We start from the raw sequence: 18416 nt of genomic DNA, 5'->3' as shown, positions 1-18416 counted from the left end.
AAATTCGGAACTAAGTCGATACATTCCAACAGACGATAGCTGTGTACTGTAGCACCGCTGCTGAAGATGGGTGAAACCCTGAAACACGTTCTGGCATTAATTAAAAATAAGTTGTTGGCTGCCACTTTTTTTTTTTTACTAGGAACGAGAAGAGGTGGTAGCAAATGATTCCTGTTAGACATCGTTCATCCTTTCAAGTACAACAAGCCTTCTCTAGCTTTCCTGGGTAATAGAAGTGTGTCAAAACCGCAACTGAAGCGCAGATCCAGTCTATGCTTACCACCGTGCATTACTGATGAAAATGTTGTCTGGGGTTCGCGATACTGCTTCTGGATGCTTGCGATACAATACCTGGAGGATTAAGGGAAATGAATGTTTCTTGTTGTTCTTAATTAAACATAGCTGACGACAGTCTTTGCAGACTATTTGAGGGTAATTCTCCGAAAACCAGAAAAGGACTTACAGTGCAGCGTTCACTGCCTCACGGGGAAAATCTGTCTTCCGACCTCAGTTCTACAGTGCTGGAAGCGGCTCAGTCACTCGAAGTGAGGATTTAGAAGCTGAATTTAGCCCTATTTATAGGCGGTAATTCGAAACGTTTTCCTTACAGGAATTTATGTATAATCTACGCGGGGTACATTCTGTTAGTATTCTACCAATTTCTTTTAGGTATCGAGTTATGGATACACTACAGGACAGATATTTCGACAGGTCAGTTTTAAATGCAACCAACATTGTAATTGTCATACATTTTTTGGACTCACGTTCACTGTCACAACTTTATATAGTTGTTAGTCTTGAATATCTACTATTTCTCACAGTGTAAAACGTAATTTGTTTCGGTTTTGCTCATAACTAGAATCTGTCAGTTAAGATAGGCAAAAAAATGAGTAGTTGTTTTATAGAGTAACACAGACAAATTCACATGCACAGGTACACATATTGGATGGATTGTGGGCGGAGGGCTGCATCCTTTCAGAATTATTGAAGTCCATGGGAGATCGTACCACGGCAGTAGCGAAATATCCTGAGCCTCAAAGAAGAATGTGGTAGTTCCAAGTCCAGAGAAGCCAGACGCTGAAAGCTGACGTTACGAAATTATAAGCGTAAGTTGCTGTTGGAAAGGACGTGAATTTTTATAAGCTATCCACTGGTAAGGTCAGATTTGGCTCCGTATAAAAGTAGGAACACTCAAAACAACAATGACCCTGGGACTTACGTTGAGAGTTGGGCTGAAGACTGACAAACCCACGTATATGGAACATTTAGATTTAGAAGAAGCTGTTGATAATGGTATCTCCAACACAGTCACTAAAATTATAAAAGCAGCACCCCAAATAAAATGTAGTGTCCCAAAAATTATTCACAACTTCTATAGAAACCAAATCACAGTTGTAAGTATCTAAGGATATGAAAATGAAGAAGTAGTTGATAATGGAGTGATTCAAGGTTGTAGCCTGTAACCGACGTTACTGGAACTTGACGTCACTTAGTAACTTCATACCATGTGTGAACGCCAGTACCAAACACTTATTAAAAGGTTTTAGTTGTAAAAGTTTTATGGTACTATTTTTCCAAATAAGAAAAGTAGACCAATGGAACATTTATCCATTGAGGGACCATGAGATGGGATAGCATCCAATGGAATATAATGACCACTTAAGGCATGTCTATCACTCATTAAATATTACAAACATACAGAGTACAGAGGTAACATTGGTATCAACGGAAGTATCTTCGTTTTTGAAATGTTTATTTATGCTGCGTATTAACGTAAATGCAATGTAAAACCGATGTGCAGATATTTCAAAAAGCCAGGTAGAGAGAGTTCTTCCCAAATATACTGGAAAATCATTCTTTCATTTCCTTGTATTAGATAGTTTACTGGAAATCGATAATGATACAAAATGGTTGAAGCTTACAAAACAGGTAGAGAGAGTTCTTCGCAAATATACTGGAAAATCATTCTTTCATTTCCTTGCATTTGATAGTTTACTGGAAATCGATAATGATACAAAATGGTTGAAGCTTACAAAACGACTTTTTAAGTCCAAAACAACTCGCCAATGTTTCAATCGCCGTAAATTGAGCCTGACTCATATTACGAGTTAATTTTCATTGTCGATGATTTATGTATCAACAGTGTCATGCCAGATATGATACAGCAATAAAAGCTGAGAGTGGAAACCTGTGGTCAAGCACCAAAGTGGATGAAGTCAGTGCCGGTATCAATATGGTCTGTTTCTTCTTCCATTCTGTAGGCGCTTCTGTAAGTAGGCTGTTTAGGTTTCTATGTTGGTAAAGCCACGTAGCGCTCTGTATGAAAATCACTGACTGTACTGTGTGCAGTCTGTGGCTGGTTGGACTCATTGTTGGAATATTTGCTTGTGTAGTGTTAGGCAGTTGGATGTGAACAGCTCGTAGCGTTGTGCAGTTGGAAGCGAGCCGCCAGCAGTGCTGGATGTGGGGAGAGAGATGGCAGAGATTTGAGAGATTACTATGTGAGCACGATCTGCACGTGTTTCAGTCAGTGAAAGGAAATTTGTTTAATTGGATGTCACAATATATATATATATGACGACTTTTGAGCAATATTAAGGTAAATACATTGTTTGTCCTCTATAAAAATCTTTCATTTGCTAACTATGCCCATCAGTATTTAGTGCCTTAAGTATATTTAGTGCCTTCAGTAGTTAGAATCTTTTATTTAGCTGGCGGTATTGGCGCTCGCTGTATTGCAGTACTTCGAGTAACGAAGATTTTTGTGAGGTAAGTGATTCATGAAAGGTAATTGTTAGTCAGGGCCATTTTGGTGTAGGGATTATTGAAAGTCAGACTGCGTTGCGCTAAAAATATTGTGTGTCAGTTTATTGATGATCAGAATAAGTAAAGAGAGAAATGTGTGCGCACGTTGAGTTTTGCTCACCTGTTTGAAAACCAGATAACGTAGTTTATCAGCACAGTAATTCACAATTATTATAAGGGGACGTTTTACTTTCTCCTATCGTTTACCTTGAAATGGTCAAAAAAAAAAAAAAATACATGGGCAAGTCATCTGAAACAGCTGTCCGATAAATATGTGAATATAGAGTGTCTCACTGCAAATGGCAATCTACGGAGCAACGTATCGCCGGAAGCAGGAGAACTGAACTGTACTTCCAACCATTCATATTTAGGCCTTCCGTGTTCTCCCCTAGAGTGACTGATGCCAAAACCAAGTTAGTTAATTCTGATCATCCGATCATCCTCCTCCCGGTACAAACCGGATTTAGCAATGTAATAGTTGAAACCGAACCGAGACTCGAACTCGGGACTATGCCTTTTTTCTTCTTCGGACCACTAATTGAAACCAGGTATTTCTACTTACATCTTTTTGTCCATTTTAAAGTATGTAGTATCTGGCAACAGACCAAGTGTAGTAGTTTACAGCCATAGAGTAACAATTACTTTATTTTATTTGTAATTATTTTTATATATACATGAAGAACCAAAGGGGAAGACCTACGGCACGACGCGCCATGTCGGATGGGGAGAACTAAATGACGCTTTTAGTGTGTAATAGATACTGAGGAGAAAAAAAAACAAAACAGCATGAGACACGGCGGAAGTGATGCACCATTGTAGTGACGCCGGGTCACCCGGCGAGTCTTCTCGTTTCAGCCCATGTTGTGCCTCGTTCGTTCGTTAAAGTATGAAGATTATTCGGGAAGTAAGTTCCGATCGGTAGCGTAATGGAAGCCACTGTGAAAATCAGAAGTGTTTCATTTGCAACAGTTAGTTACACGTTCCAGCTACTTCTCTACATAGTCGCCTTGCGTAGCAACACCTCACCGGAACGAGGAGAGCTGAACTGTACTTCCAACCATCCACATTCAGGTCATCCGCGTTTTCTCCTAGAGTGACTGCTGCAGATGTCAGCTTAGCTACGGGACTCTGAAGTCAGATCATCCGATCATTCTCGAGATACGAATGTGCTTTAGCACTGTAACTGTTGAAACTGTGCTCTTAGACATTAGTCATACCGTTGTGCCAGCTTTCCATTGCTCTCGTCAAAGAAGACAGCCGCCTGTCCCTACCGCCAATACTCTAGTACGGTCTGCAGCTCGTTGACCGTACCAAAATATTGTCTTCAAAGCAAGAGGTTGATATGAGCGGAGATGAAAGTAAGGGGCAGCCAGTTACGAGCTGTATTGTGGGTGATCAAACACTTCCCATCGAAAACGCTGCAAAAGAATCTTCATTGCACCAGCAGAGTGCGCCAGAGTACTGTCTTGAAGAAGAAACCGCGTGGCAGTTGTGTTACGTGGGCTGCATGACGTCATGTGGAATCTCTCGCCAGACCCTCACACTTGGCGAGAGTCGCTATTTCCTATGCACCTTTACGTGCTCACTGCGCACTCAGAACTGAGAGAGCGACTCGACGCGATCGATGGCAATACTAGAGACACAGCTCGATACATCTGTGCAAAAGTTCATCGGATTTACAGTGGTTTCCACTTGGCGACCGATCGGACCTTACTTTCGGAATAGCCCACGTGTATGATCAGTCACATCAACCTCTCTCGCCGGGGACTTCCCAGATACTCGGTGGATAGTGCAAGACGCTCCATAGGTAACTTTAAAATATGTCAGCCGTATTTTGGATGCCGAATAATAGCTTCGTGCCACTCTTGGAGATAACACCAAAAATCAAGAACGTGTTTGTGGTCGTCACGGTAGAGATATTGTACGGCCTGACCGCAGATCCACAACACCGCTTTCGTCCGAGCCCTGGTGTAGAACGTTTTATCCGATAGAAGAATCTTGTGTGTGCCGATATGGAGTGGCGTCGCACGTAGCATATACGCTAAAGTCTGACGCAAAACGTAGCACACCTGACCCGCGACACTACGAATGAGACGGTGTTCACCCGAATTGGCTTCTTGGCATGCCAGGCCAGTGGTTAAATGTGCCAGGTGAATCTTCAAAGGCGTTCGTGTGTGATACTGTTGACAGCCACGTATCATACGGCTTGTGCGTCAGAGCCAAGTAAGAGCTGTTGTACCGTTCTACAAACCACTCACCACGTAGTGTTAGGATCTTTCGATTTCATCACGTTAGGCCGGAGACACCGTTGCATTTCACCGTAGAGTCGTTTCGCTCTCGCCAGAAGCCTGTTGGGGGTCACTTGGCGTATATAACTGTCTTCCAAATCGAATCAAAAATGTTCAAATGTGTGTGAAATCTTATGGGACTTAACTGCTACGGTCAACAGTCCCTAAGCTTACACACTACGTAACCTAAATTATCGCCCGCATCTCGTGGTCGTGCGGTAGCGTTCTCGCTTCCCACGCCCGGGTTCCCGGGTTCGATTCCCGGCGGGGTCAGGGATTTTCTCTGCCTCGTGATGGCTGGGTGTTGTGTGCTGTCCTTAGGTTAGTTAGGTGTAAGTAGTTCTAAGTTCTAGGGGACTGATGACCATAGATGTTAAGTCCCATAGTGCTCAGAGCCATTTGAACCTAAATTATCCTAAGGACAAACACACACACACCCATGCCCGAGGGAGGACTCGAACCTCCGCCGGGACCAGCCGCACAGTCCATGACTGCAGCGCCTGAGACCGCTCGGCTAATCCCGCGCGGCCCAAATAGAATAGCGTAAGATGACTGAAGGAAGCTGCGAGGTCCAACATAATTGGCGGGTTGTTTTTTTTTCGGGGAAATGCTCTACCGATTGAGCTGCCCAAGCAAGATTCACAACCCGTCCGTACAGCTTTACTTCTGCCTGTACTTCAGCTCCTACCTTGCAGACCTCACAGAAATTCTCCCACAAAGAATTCAGAATTAGGATTTCTGAATAAGTCAGTGAAATATTCATTCTAGAAAGAGCACTCAAGTAGTGAATCAGTGTGACTTGAGCAGTCCTGCAGTATGCCTAGCAAATCGTACCGTCCAATCAGTGAGTTTGAAAGAGGGCTCATTACTGGCATGAGAAAATGTGATGCATCAATCCAACCAACTGCTGCTCGTGTGGGACGAAGTGTTTCTGCAGCATGACGGGTGTGTGCAGAATGGTCCTCGGAAGGCCATAGAACATGACGAGATGCGTCAGGTCGCACCACCCAGACCACACCCTGCTCCGTCTTCTCCCCCCCCCCCCCTCCCCGGAGAAGATCGACACCTCATCCGAATGGTATTGTGACAGATTTTCGTCCTCCTCGTCTCTCGCTCAACAGTGGATCAGTATAGCACGTCGTACACTGTCAGGGATGGTAGTCCACTGCCGTTTAATAAGGCTTGGGTTATGTGCGCGACGTCCACTTCTCCGCCTACCTTTGATGAACGTGCAGGAATATGCTAGACGACAATGGTATCTGGAACGAGGTCAGTCGGTACAGTAAGGGCATCAGACAGTGTTTCCGGACAAGTCCAAGTTCTGTTTATTGGAAAATGATGACCACATTTTGATTCGCCGCAGACAGGGGGAGCAGCATCACAGTGACCGATTTCGCACGAGACGTACAGCGCCAGCTCAGTGCCTTGTTTGTAGTGTGCTATTGGGTACAACCACAAATCAGAGCTGGTGCGTGTCCATGGCACTGTGACCAGTGTGGCCTACGTGAATGACATCTGCGAACCGTAGCCATACCCTTTTCGCACACCACCTCGGACGCCATTTTTCAGCAAGACAATGCACGACCACATGTTGTTACACCAACAAGTGCCTTTTCGGCGACAAGGATGTCAGCCTTTTGCCGAGACGTGCCAGATCAGCAGAATTGTCTCTTATCGAAAATGTGTGGGACATGGTGAAACGACAGGTGGCGTTATGTAACCCAATGCCAGCCACCACAGAAGCAGGTGAATGTAGCACCGATGGCATGGATACCAACACCGCAGAAAGCTATTCGAGATTTACACTCACGATGCCATCATACCTGGAACACGTTATTAGGGCCCATGGTGGGCCTTGTGCCTACTAGGCAACAGGACATATGCTGAACCGAGGTTACTGAAATGCTAATCATTCTACAGAACACAATAATATATGTTTAATGTAGATATGAACGTCCCATCTCTCGTGGTTCAAGACGTTCTACTTTCTTTCTGAACAGGAGTGTAACATTTATTGGACCATCCAAGTTATTCATTGCATTTAGTATCCTTTGAGGGCAACATGACCCAACTTAGATGTGGTTTCGAACCTTTACGATTCAAATGAGGAAGTTTCTGTTACCGTAGACCTTTTATTTTTCTCTGGAATAAGTGAATCACAGATTACGGATGAGAACTACTCATTAAAAAGGCGGTAGAGAGGTATATTGACTTAAAACACTGTGTCGAAATGCATGAGAATTTTGTTTCCTTTAATATTTAGATATATTCCTCCTCGAAATACGGTCACGTAACATTTCGTTTCATGTGTGTACTTATTAAAGAACACACAGATAACAAAATTTCAAAAATGCCGAAATGAAAATAAAATTGGTAATAGTGATAGCAATGCTAGTAACGTACAGAATTACGACAATGTTTGATATCTCATTCAGCAAAAATTCTACCGCGCTAAGAATAAGGAACGGGGGACTGCAATAAAAAAATTCAGAGAGAACTGAACGAACAGATCGGCTTCAGAAGGGGAAAAGATACAAGAGATGTAGCTTTATTGTTAGGAATAATTGGGGAAAGAATACTGGAACAGGTAGGGAAGTTTATGCATTTTTCGTAGAGCTGGAAAAAGGCAAAGAGTTCAATAGAAGACCTGAAGAAGTTCAGCATTAACATGATATAAAAGAGGTTAATAAGCAATCTTTATACCACACAAAGAGTAAAAGTAACACTACAGACTACACAAGGATTTAAAAGCAGGAATGGGGTGAGACAGGGCTGTTTTTTTTTTTTTTTTTTTCCTACGCAGTTCCACAACTGTTTCGATGATAAGGATAAAAGCTGCCTCCAACAACAGTGTAGTACCACAGTAGAATAAACAATAATAAAATGTATAAACTGACATGATGTTACTGACTGCAAACGAAAGGATAATTAACAATACGTTAACAGAACTGAACACTAGCTGTGAGGAATATAGAATGAAGATAGTTGTCTACAAGATTAATGATTTTATGTGGAAATCAAGGAAGTGAAAAAAAATGGTTCAAATGGCTCTTAGCAGTATGGAACTTAACTTCTTGCTTCATCAGTCTCCTAGAACTTAGAACTACTTAAACCTAACTAACCTAAGGACATCACTCACACGTAGCGGTCGCGCAGTTCCAGACCGAAGTGCCTAGAACCGCTCGGCCACACGGCCGGCAGGAAGTTAAAAGTTAAAATTTGTGATGAGTTAGTGGAACGAGCTTATAACTTCTGGTACGTAGGACAAAAAAAAAAAAAATGGTTCAAATGGCTCTGAGCACTATGGGACTTAACATCTATGGTCATCTGTCCCCTAGAACTTAGAACTACATAGGACATAAGTTACCCGTAACATAACATGTAATGAAGGAAAAAAGAAAGACAGCTCTTGTAAGACTAATATTTTACAGAAGGAAGAGTATATTCTGTGGTCCATTAAGTTATTATTGAAAAGATTAGTATAGTATTTTGTACTGAGTTTCCCCCTGTATTTTGCCAAAACATGGGCACTGCGACGGATAGAGAGGAAATACTTGGAGACTTTTGGCATGTGTATCAGTAAAAAATGGAAGGTGAGATATTACTTACTTACTTACTTACTTACTCACTGGTCATACCGGACTCGAGAGTCCATTACCGCAGCAACATATTTTCTCCATCTGTCCCTGTCTTGGGCTTTTTCCTTCCATTCACCTTCAATACCTAGGCTCCTCAAATCAGCCTTCACATTGTCCTCCCATCTACGCCTCGGTCTCCCCACAGGACGTTTTCCTTCTGAGTGCCCTACCAGTACTCGGCACGCTGCCCTGCCCTCATCCATTCGAGCTACGTGACCCGCCCATCGCAGCCTACGTGATTTAATAATACTGATTATGTCAGGGCTTGAACAGAGTTCGTGAATGTCTTTGTTATGCAGTTTTCGCCACTCTCCGCTAATGTCATCCCTTTTTGCTCCGAAAATTTTCCTCAAAATTTTGTTTTCAAATACTCGAAACGGCTTTTTATTTTGCACTATGAGAGACCAAGTCTCACACCCATACAGCATAACTGGTAGAATAATAGTTCTAATCTTTAAATTCCTAGACAATATCCGTGATGAAAGTAATCTATTCAGTGAGAAGTAGCACGCATTTCCCACCCGTAATCTCTTCTTCAGTTCGGATTCAATCTCATTTCTCGAAGTGATGTCCACGCCTAGATACTTAAATGTGTTCACTTTTTCAAACTGCATGTCTCCATCTCTTAACGTTTCCTGGTCAATTGCTGTTGGCATTCCAGTAGTAACCAGGTATTTAGTTTTGTCTTCACTTATCCTTAGACCTACATCTTCACTAGCCTTGATTAACGCATTCGCATTTGCTGTTACAGATTCTTTCCTATCGCTAATGATGTTTAGATCATCTGCATGCCCTAATATCTTAATATTTCCATTTAACTCCACACCCTCTGAATTATCTGCTGCCATTCGTATAATGTATTCTATGACTAAATTAAAAAGTAGCGGAGAAAGGGCATCTCCCTGCTTAAGTCAGTTCTTTATTAGAAATTTTTCTGACTCCAATTTCTCCACGCGTACTCTATCTTTTGTGTTTTTCAAGCTTGCTTCTATAAGTCTAACATACTTCTTTGGTATTCCAAGTTCCAAAGAATTCTGTACAATTTTGACTGCAATACTGAATCATATGCTTTTGTAAAATCTATGAAAAGATTATGAACTGGTTTATTGTATTCCCATTTCTTTTCCAAAATTTGACGCAGGGTGAATATTTGGTCTATAGTTGATCTGTTCCTCCGAAAGCCGTCTTGGTAATCCCCCACAATTTCATATGCATATGACGTAAGCCTGCTTAGCAGAATATTTGAGAAAATTTTGGAACATACTGATAATAGCGATATCCCTCTATAATTACTACAATCCATTTTGTCACCTTTCTTAAAAATTGTTATCAGAATCGACTCCTGCCATTCTTCAGGTATAATCTCTGAGTTCCATACTTCAGCTATCGCTTTGTGAACGACTTCCGCCAATTTCTGTCCCCTATTTTTAACTAATTCTGCAGTTATGCAATCTGATCCTGGTGCTTTATGGTTTTTCAATTTGTTGATTGCATCTCTTACTTCCTTTAACGTTGGCTCAGGTATCTGGGGTTTTGCTGTATGTATTTCGTACGCCTGCTCATTTTCTGCCTCCTGGTGTACATTTAATAGATACTCAAAATACGTCCTCCATTTACTTAATATAACACTGGGGTCTTTCAGTATTCCCCCAGCATCCCCTCGAAGTGCATTTGTCCTAGCCTTGAAGCCCTTCCTACAACCATTTATGTCTACGTAAAGTTCCCTAATGTTTTTTGTTTTATTGTTTGTTTCCATTTTTGTAATTTGATTGTTCAAATAATACCTCTTCTTTGCCCGTAGCCTACGACCAACTTCCCTTCTCAAGTTCAAGAACTCCTCTAGTTTCCTGTCTCCCATTCTATCCCAATCTAATCGCGCTTTTCTCCTTTCCTCTACCAATGTCTTGCATTCCTCATTAAACCACGGTTTCCTCCTGTTCTTCTTAATTTTACCTATTGTGACTTTCGCTGCCTCTTTGATATTATTCCTCACAGTGATCCAATGTTTATTTACATCCTCGTCTTGAGCTTCGTGTGTCCTGAGAGCATCAAACTTATTTGAAATTTCTATCATGTACCTTCTTCTAAAGTTTTCATCATTTAGCTTGTCAGTGTCGAACCTAACAAGTTCTGCATTGTGGCACCTTGATGTTGCTGCAGATAGCCGTTGGTGAACTTTGGCAACTACAAGAAAATGATCAGTATCGCAGTCTGCTCCCCTGAAAGTCCTAACATTTTCTATACTAGTGTGCCATCTTCTATCTACAAGAACATGATCGATTTGGTTTCGGGTGTGTCCATCCGGAGAGACCCAAGTTGCTTTATGAATGTCCTGCCTTATGAAATATGTGCTCTTAACAATCATGTCTTTTGAAACAGCAAAATTAACCAGCCTAGTGCCATTATCACTCGAAATGTTATGCAAAGGTGTGATATGGGTAGGTAAATTACGGAACTAGGTTATTTTACGAAGATGAACGACAAAAGACAGAGGAAATAATGAAGAGGTTTAAAAGAAATTGGCTAGGATACTGGATGAGAGGAGACTGCATAACACTGGATGCACTGGAAGGTATGGTGACTGGATAGAGGACCAGAGTCAGAAGGAGATTACAGTTAACTGACATCAAGATGCATTCATCAGATTCACATACGAAAAGGATAGTGGAATATCGAGATAGCTGAAGAGTGATGAGCCTGTAGTGATGGAACCGCCTGATGCGCTTGACACACCGTCATCATTATCAGCCGCGCGAAGTGGCGGCGCGGTTAGAGGCGCCATGTCACGGATTGCGTGGCCAGTGATGCCGGAGGTTCGAGTCCTCCCTCGGGCATGGGCGTGTATATTGTTCTTAGAGTAGGTTAGTTTAAGTAGGGTGTAAGTCTAGGAACCAGTGACCTCAGCAGTTTGGTCCCTTAGGAAATCACACTCATCTGAACATCTGAACATCATTATTACTGTCATCATCACTGGCAATGTACAATTCAGCGTAAGATTTTACTTCATTTTACAAATCTCATATAGTACTATTTATGGGCAAAACCATTTGCTTTTACCGCCATGTCCTGAGCAAACTAAAGGAATCTTACAACGATTTTGACCTATTTCCATATCATTTCTTACCACAACACAACTGAGTGACGTTGGCATGGTTTTAAAGGAACAAATGAATAATACGAATATGTGGAAATTTGTAGATTAGTAACATGAGTAGATGCACATCAATACAACGTAAATTGAAAGCCCAAATTCCTTGGCCACATACAAGCGAACCTTGAATTTAGACTACAAGCTGAAAATAATCCTTCGAAACCAATGTTAAAGAAAATAATTTCTTTCGGTATCTCGGAACACCGTCACTCTTAAAGTACAATCACCTCTGGAAAATGACAGCTGTTTCCGCTGGCTCTAAATAATAGATGGCTAACTGAATTGAGATGCCCTTTTGCTTCTTCTTCGATCATGAAAGAAGACTTTCTTGTGGAGGGTTGTCCAATAAGGAGAGGTTGGCGCTTACGAGGTATTTGACAGAGGGAAGATTAATGCTGCGGCTGCTTCGACCACAACAAAAACGCACAAGAAGCGGCGAGATAAACGAGAGTTCTACCTGGTCTGATGTAGCAACGAAGAGGTGGCGCAAGGGAGAGGCATTGCCAGTGTATGTAAGACGCATAGAATGGTCATGTGAGTGCAGAAAGGAATGTGCACTGATTTTGAAATACAGCGCCAAATCGTCTGCAGATTCGCATGACTGCTGCATTGGCGCAGTCAGTTCGTTTATATGTTTATTTTTGCTGTTTTTCAATATAAAAAATCACTGTATCGTGAAAATATACTATTTTATCAAAGATATCGAATCAAGTACATCGTCCATCCACTTTGGTGTTATTAAAAGGTTTCTAGTTTCATGGTGTATTTTATGGTTCGAATGTACTAAGAGATTATTTCGCATATTAATTTACGTAATTTTAGTTGCATTTGTACAGACAAGCATTCACAAGAGACTAGCCGAAATTTAAAACGTTTAGTTCAGTTTTCTATTATGTGAGCTGGAAAACAAAAAGAAACAGTAAAACGGCTCTTACTCGGTTAAAATTAGCTCGAATTCCTTACTTGTATACAGAAACTATAGATTGGAAATTATCAATTTCTCGGGAATTCGTGCTTGCATAAGGATGCTGATATCGGTATAATCAAAAAATCTAGTAAAATTTAATAACTTATTTACTTTACCGAGCGAGGTGGCGCAGTGGTTAGACACTGGACTCGCATTCGGGAGGACGACGGTTCAATCACGCGTCCGGCCATCCAGATTTAGGTTTTCCGTGATTTACCTAAATCGCTCCAGGCAAATGTCGGGATGGTTCCTTTGAAAGGGCACGGCCGACTTCCGTTCCCGTCCCTCCCTAATCCGATGAGACCGATGACCTAGCTGTCTGGTCTACTTCCCCAAACAACCCAACTTATTTGCTTTACATAATAGTGAATCTAATTCGAAAAATTTTCAGAAATGAATTTCTCAGTAGGAGAACTATAATTACTAGAATGGAAACGTAAATGCACAAATTGTCGCTCTGATGAAACATCGGCTGAGACTTGACAGATCGCCCTCAAAATTTTATTTCAGTATGGTTGACGTTTGTTTCGAGAAAGTAAATGGGAAACGGACGTCGCTGCAGGTAGTAACAGACGTGCACCACGTACGGTATGAATCCAGAAGGGCAGTGGTTGTGAAAAAAAGAAAAAAAACTAAATAAAGTACGCCTCTCATACGCGACAAGATTTGTGTAGGTGTTAGACTTCAATACGTTCATTTCTTATCGGATAAGTAGAAGACTGCCTCGACCAAGTTGGCCACAGTTGAAAACGTAGAAATTTTTCACTCATCTTTCTTGGGGCAGTATGGAGATTTAATGCGCCCCTCCGCGGTAACTACAGCTATGTCATCAACGTGAGGACTTAATAACTCCTGGCCTTATCAAGTGATCAATCGTCTACTGCCCGTCGACCTCCAACATGCACTCCTCAGAAACTGACTTAAGACAAAGGTAGGTCAGTTCGTATGAAAGGCTGTGTGGTTTATGGAGATTAGCAAGGGAAACACGTGACTATGTTAGGCAAGTTGTATTAGAGCTAATACATCACGGAACCACCAAAGGCTGTTGTAATGAATATTTATTCACAGACAACGAGTTTCAGACAAACAACCGTTTTCAAGGCACGGATTAGCCTTCCAACCCAGTTTAATTCCACGAAAAATTTCAGGTTTCAAATCCACTTTTGTGTTAATTAATTGCCCCAGATAAACGTATTCTGTAACATTATTTGGGATTTTGCTGTTCAGTGTTACTTGTCCTGCAGCTACCCACATATTATGCAGAAACTTAGTTTGAGAGTGGTTTAAAGTAGAACGTCCTGACAACGATCTGTTAATACTTTTATAGAGGACTGCATTCCATCTTACTATTAGCTAGGACCACTATATCGTCAGCAAATCTCAGGTTGGTGAGCCTTTTACCATTTATTCTTATTCCTCTGTTGTTCCAAACAATTTTGGACTGTGAAATACACGTTGTGATTCATTTTCTCGGTGCTAAAAGAGTGAAAGCGACTGAATGAAATTCCTCCTCACATCAGTGAAGTGTACGGAGAAAACATTAACAGCGATGACATAGTACGGAAATGAGTGAGTGCTTTCAAAGACAGCCGTACGAATCTGCATGACGGGAAAAGATGTGGACGACCTTCACCCTTTATTGACAATTTGGTGCAGAAAGCTGATGAAAAAGTGGAAGACCACTTTAAGATTTCAATTTGAAGAGTTTCCTCGAGTGTCACGAACTGTGCCCTATGAAATTGTTACCTAATCGGTTGGCAGATTTCTAGGAGGATGGTATTCAAAAACTGGTTGCATGACACGATACCTGCCATGATTGGTGGAAGTTATTCATAAAAATAAATTAAAGCACAGGCTCTCACGTGAAAATAAAATTACTAAGAAAAATCTAATTGTTTCATTTTTATCACAAAACGGTGTTTACTTAGAAAACAGGCGTCATATGTTTCCGTACCTAATCTATAACCGGTACGCTACATCACCTGCAGTCGAAACAGCTTTGGAATTGTCTGTTACAGGAAGTGAGAAAAATGGGAAGATAAATAATGGTCCCAGTACAAAACCCCGAGGAACACACCTTCTTTATAAATTTAGATGTTTCGCTTTTGTGTGTCTGTTGAAACGAGTAGAGGCATCACAAAACCCTAAACTCTGCACAACTCCAGCACCTGGCTCCGTTCGGTACATGAGTTGGAGATTCTACGACTGTCATTACGCGCCGGCAGTCATCGTAATAATCTCCGGGCCGCCCGCATCTGCAGTCGCGCCACGTAGCGCCCAGCGTGGCAACTAATAAGGGCGGAGCTTATCTGGCCGATACGGCGACAGATAGAGCACGCTGGAGGCAGCCCACCGCCACACCGGAACACACCTCGCGCTCTGGGCGGAACAGCCAGCTGCCCAGCTGGACGGGATAATCCTCGGCGGACACCGGAACCCAGCCGGAGGCGCGTGGGCGCACATTCTAATGAGCTCTGCGACAGACGACTTCGGTGTGCACCGCCGTTTCTGTATCTGGACAAACAGGATTGCCCTGCAAACACATAGCTAATCGAAACACTTCCACAAGTGAAACAGTTGGCGCTCTCGCGGCATTGCAAACAGGAGACGTGGAGGTTTGCTGTTGAAGAGACAGTGTAGTCTGTATTACTGCATCCTAGAACACATGCACCACTCAGAATTATGTAACATGTACTACTTTCAACTAGCAACTGAATTTATAAAACGAATCTCATACGACAAGAGTTTCCAATGAGTATCACAGAACGACTTAGCACCGAGGAATAATCTGAGTTGGAAGGCAATATCGGGCATGGTTCTCTCCAGTTGGCTTGTTAGATGGTCAAAATCCGTGGCTAGTTGGAGAGTCCTGCTCATAATGGTCCAAATAATCTAAATTGGGGGGCCGGCCGGTGTGGCCGAGCGGTTCTAGGCGCTACAGTCTGGAACTGCGCGACCGCTATGGTCACAGGTTCGAATCTTGTCTCGGGCATGGTTGTGTGTGATGTCCTTAGGTTAGTTAAGTTTAAGTAGTTCTGAGTTCTAGGGGACTAATGACCTCAGAAGTTAGGTCCGATAGTTCTCACAGCCATTTGAACCATATTTTTTTCTAAATTGGGGAGAGATCCGGTGACCTTTCTGGCCACTGTAGGGTTTTACAAGGACGTACACAAGCAGCAGAAATTCTTACCATGTGCGGATGGGCAAATTCAGGCTGAAGTGTTAGCCTGGGATGGCTTTTCGTGAAGGGCAACAAAACTCTGCGTAGAATATCGTCGACGTACCACAGTACTACCAGGGTGTAGCGGATGACAACCAAATGGGTCCTAATATGAAAAGAAACGGCACCTCAGACCATCACTCTCGATTGTCACGCCGTATGGCTGGCGGCAGTGGTTCGTATATGAAGATGGTATCTTTTCTTTCAGACTTGTCAGAAAGAACAGGTACCATCTTCATATATTTATGGTTAACAGGCCATTGGCTTTCTTCTTCTGTGCTGGATGCACAAGCATTGCCCGAACTCTTACGGGACTCGGTAAGATTGTCTGCCGCGAGTAATGAGTGTAATGGGCAGGGGCACTACGACCGTAGTGTGCGGATATTAAGTTGGGAATGTGGGTCTCACAGGGAGCGTGCAAGGGTAAATCCCTGTAGTCGCACTATACTCTGTGCCCTCGGTGGCTCAGATGGATAGAGCGTCTGCCATGTAAGCAGGAGATCCCAGGTTCAAGTCCCGGTCGGGGCACACGTCTTCAACTGTCTCTGTTGATGTATATCAACGCCTGTCGACAGCTTAAGATCTTTATTTAATTATCATTTCAGTCAGATTGGTATCCCACCGCTGTCGGAGACATCTCCAGACACATATTGGGCCTGGAATCTCTTTGGAGTAGAATTGTCTTCAGTGACGAGTCCCGCTTCGTACTGAGTCTCGATAATTAGCCTATACAGACAGTATATCGTAGGCTTTTATACGAATAGTTTACAATCTGTTGTCAATGTCTAACCGGGAACGGATAGGTATTGTCCAACAGAACTGCGGAAGGCCATCTGTAATGGGAATTAACTTCAAGAGGAGACGCAAGGGCAGCTCTAGATGTATGACACTTAGCATTACACTATTAGATGATGCACTTTCACAGGGCGTTTCCCTGGCGATTATGCTAATTGCAGTATTATTCCGATAAGTAACGTGGGTTTTTAGCAAAACATTGATCACCATTGCAATCTACATTCACGTATAAGGTTTCAGCTTCTTACTTACGTTGTTTCATGGCTGTCCCGCGACCCTTACCACTTTGGGTATATATTGCAAAATTCTTTTAGTCTATCTATCTTTTTGCGTTTGTTTACTTGTTCCCTCCTTTGCTACTTATATGTGTCGCTCTTTCCTGCTATTTCAAATATTTTGTATACTTTTTTCATTTTATCTTCAGTTTAATTGCATTAACTGATCCAAAGAATTCGATATCTGACGCTACTAATCGATTTATGTCTTCCTTGTTTGTATCCAAGCCCCAGAACTGTAATGTATCAATGGAACAGCTAGTATTTTACAGAATTTCATTTGCGTTTCTTTAGTTGCCTTTTTTTTAACGTTCAGTTTAGTGTTTCAAGGACCTCCAGAAATTTAGGTTTCTTGTTCATTATATCCTTATCAAAAGAAATGTCGTGCCCAGATAGCCAAAATGAACAGCAGGTATAAAAGACAACCCACCAGTTGCAGTCAACAGTGGTTTTCTAATAATCTTTAACATGCTCTCCACAGATTTAAATCCGTCTTCATCAGAAGAAAAAAAAAACTTCAATTTAGCAATTCATTTAGTAGAAGCTGTCTCCGCATGAGAAGTCTCGGCAACGGTTTTTATGTCCATATGAAAAATTAAGGGCCTTAGAATCAAGGGCTTGTCACAAAAGTAAAATCAGCCACTTAAAATAACAGACTGTGTTAGTAGCTACATGCCAGCTAAAATCACCACTTGTTGCGACTTTCTGACTGTCTTTTATACATGTTGTTCTGTAAACGTTGCTATACTGCAGCAATGTTCAAATTATTGTAGTCCTTATCTAGTCATACTCCTTTGCTGACTTTAATTTCCTCGTTTTAATAATGTCTTTTGTACACACTATCTGTACTAAAGCATCGAGGGACCTATATGACGCTTGAACTCTACAGGGGACGTTTCAATGAATTTTCAGAATGTCTCTGAAGGAATCGCAGTCCGTTATTCCTCAAGAGCCGAAACCAGAAGAGGTAGTAATGTTGGACGCACGTGACGAGCGAAGTCGACGTCATAACATATCCCAAAGGTTTTCCACTGTGCTCAAGTCGGGACTCTCAGCAGATCAGTCTGTTTCATGAACCTATTGCCTCACAGATGCCTTTTAGTGACAGGCTTCAATGTTATGCTGATAAACTCACAGTCATTGAACTGTTCCTCTACAGTACTCAGTACGCAGTACTGTAAAACGTGTACACATACCGCCGTAGTTACCTTTCTTTAACTGCAATAACAGAACCTTACCCAAGCCATGAGAAGCAACCCCCAAACGTAACACCATCT

The 18416-nt window shown here is 42.1% G+C and overlaps 1 protein-coding gene and 1 non-coding gene across 2 annotated transcripts in view; one reads left to right on the top strand and one right to left on the bottom strand.

The window, feature by feature from the left end:
- Positions 1–18416, bottom strand: part of LOC124798888 (irregular chiasm C-roughest protein) — a 397241-nt gene that overhangs the window by 282764 nt on the left and 96061 nt on the right. The window lies entirely within an intron of this gene.
- Trnat-ugu lies at positions 16523–16597 on the top strand. Its single transcript has one exon. It is a non-coding gene; the product is annotated as a tRNA-Thr (tRNA).

This window comes from Schistocerca piceifrons, chromosome 5 (assembly GCF_021461385.2).
Source record: "Schistocerca piceifrons isolate TAMUIC-IGC-003096 chromosome 5, iqSchPice1.1, whole genome shotgun sequence".
NCBI classification, from domain to species: domain Eukaryota; kingdom Metazoa; phylum Arthropoda; class Insecta; order Orthoptera; family Acrididae; genus Schistocerca; species Schistocerca piceifrons.
This window is presented reverse-complemented; position numbering and strand designations above follow the sequence as displayed.